This window comes from Engraulis encrasicolus, chromosome 1, assembly GCF_034702125.1.
Source record: "Engraulis encrasicolus isolate BLACKSEA-1 chromosome 1, IST_EnEncr_1.0, whole genome shotgun sequence".
Classification (NCBI taxonomy): Eukaryota; Metazoa; Chordata; class Actinopteri; order Clupeiformes; family Engraulidae; genus Engraulis; species Engraulis encrasicolus.
In genome coordinates, this window is record NC_085857.1 from 16,455,914 (window position 1) to 16,458,413 (window position 2,500).

At 45.8% G+C, this 2,500-nt stretch overlaps 1 protein-coding gene across 1 annotated transcript in view; it reads left to right on the plus strand.

Annotated features, from left to right (window-relative positions):
* Positions 1–2,500, plus strand: part of ttyh3b (tweety family member 3b) — a 122,917-nt gene that overhangs the window by 48,365 nt on the left and 72,052 nt on the right. The window lies entirely within an intron of this gene.

Sequence of the window (2,500 nt, forward strand, 5' to 3'; positions counted from 1 at the left end):
CATATGCTACACAAAATAAAAACACAATACATTAAAAATTTTTTATTTCAAATGACCGTAGCCTGTTTGGGCAGAAAGGCCTGCCCAGCCCTTTGCTGACAAGACTCAACTATATTATCTCCGTCTTCGGTCTGTTTTTACCCTCATTGAAATGAATGGTAGAATGTTCAGAATGATGATGTCACAAACAGTGGCAGTTAGAGTGAGAGATGACCTGTCCTGGGTTTTTTAATGAAATAAAACGAACCGCTTCACATATCGACTAGGTAAAGGCATTGTCAGAGAGGTCTTGCCTCCGTCTACAAACTGTGTGAAAATCATTAGCCAACTCTTTAAAATGTTTGAGAGAGAGCTGTTTTCAAATTCCCATGAGCCCCCTATGGGGCTGCCCATTCATTTTAGAAAAGTGTGTGTGAACAGCTTATCGCATGTGCCAAAGATGTCCATTTTTTTTGACTGAACCATTTGGCCTTGAAAAGTGATTTCAGCATTGACATGGAGTGCAGTGCTGTGACATTACTTTACTTTACATTATAGTCTTTAGTATTAGCATGGTGACCTGTAGTGGTAGCATTAGCCTCACTGCGTCTGTGTGTCTGTCACTTTTCCCTCAATGTCTGAATGTCGTCATATTGCCACTGTCTTGGACTTGGTATCTAAAGTACGTTGTGCAGTATGGACAGTAGCTTGGCACGTTGACACTGACTGTGATGTATTGACATGGTGACCTGAAATGGTAGCCTCACTGTGTGTGTGTGTGTGTGTGTGTGTGTGTGTGTGTGTGTGTGTGTGTGTGTGTGTGTGTGTGTGTGTGTGTGTGTGTGTGTGTGTGTGTGTGTGTGTGTGTGTGTGTGTGTGTGTGTGTGTGTGTGTGTGACTTTTTCCTCAATGTCCTCATCTAAATGCCGTCATATTGTCACTGTCTTGGTACATGCGTTGTACATTGTGAACAGTAGCTTTGCATGTTGACATGGTGACCTGTAGAAGTAGCATTAGCCTCACTCGACTTGCAAATCCCATCTGTCTATTGTACTTGTAGCGTTAGCCTTACTGTGTTGTGTGAGTCACTTTTTACTTAACTTCTATTACTATAATTTGTCAGTGTTGTCATATGGTCACTAACTACTTTCCAGTCTTTGTATCTGCAGACCGGCACTGGACTCTACCAGAGATTCTTTAAGTATATAGAGATATGCCAACATAATAGGTTTCTATGGGCACCTAACATGACCAGGTTCCGGTCTGCCTAAAGGGGCGTGTCATAATACTCCTAGCATTGAATAGAACAGTCCTTAGGTCTGCCTAGGTCTGCCTAAAGGGGGATCCCCCCCCCCTCCCCCTTGCAATAATAGAACCCGGAAACAATGGGCCAATGGAACCTCTCTCTCTCTACTCTCTCTGACTTTAGCTTGGCACGTTGCCCTTGTCAGCCATAGTATTGTATTGACATTGTGAACCGTAGTACTGGCATTAGCCTCACTGGGTCTGTGTATGTGTCACTTTTCCCTCAAAGCCCTCGACATATTGTCACTATCGTTGGTCACTATCGTTGGGTCACGGACAGTAGCTTTACACGTGGACTCCGACAGCATCGTATTAGCATGGTATTGTAGCATTAGCCTCACTCGACTTGCAAACCCCATCTGTCTCTCTCTCTCTCTCTCTCTTTCTGCCAACATCAATGAGATTGTCCTTCACAGCGGGGGGTGGGCCATTTAAAATGCACCAAGTCAAGTGGAGCACAAATCGCCTTCCTGCCGCGTGGCTGAGCTTGTCCCCTGCTGCTTGCCGTAGCAGGTGACATAGATGTCATGCCTTGAGTGAGGACAGGGAGGGTTGTTTGGGGGATGGTATAGTAAGGTGCTCTGACAATTGAGTGGACTGAGAGGGGGGGTTAAGTTATGTGTTGTATGGTGTGCTTGCACAGAAGTCAGTGAACTTTAAATTCAGACGCTCAGACTAAAGCCCTTGGCACGCTTGCTGTGAGCCACAAATTACGCATGTCATCGCGAGCAACCGACTGCACATGCTTGCTTTAAAAGCAGTAGACCAACACGCAAAATACTGGCGGTGTCATCCCAGGGGGCAGAGAGAACAGCATTGCCATCCGGAAATTGGGAACACAGACTGTAAACAAAACAAAATAAGTATTCCCCGGGCAAGGAGACGAAACTGCTACTCCTACATTTGCATGCTACAAGTGCAATGGATGTATGATCCATGGGTTCCATAGATTTGGGTAGGGATGGTCGTGACATGTCACGACCAATATTGAAGGGATATGAAATAGTCCCGACCAATTATTGCGCTGTGTGGCGCTGGTGTGCCTGGCCCTGGACCTGCTGTTCCTCTTGTGCTACACCTTCTGAATGTCATATCATGTGACCAATTACATCACATCCTGTGGCTTATGACATCATATCCTCTTTCTCTCTCTCTCTCCTTGTAGTCTGTGCTCCTGTTGGGCTCTGTGGCGTTGGTGTGCCTGGCCCTGGACCTG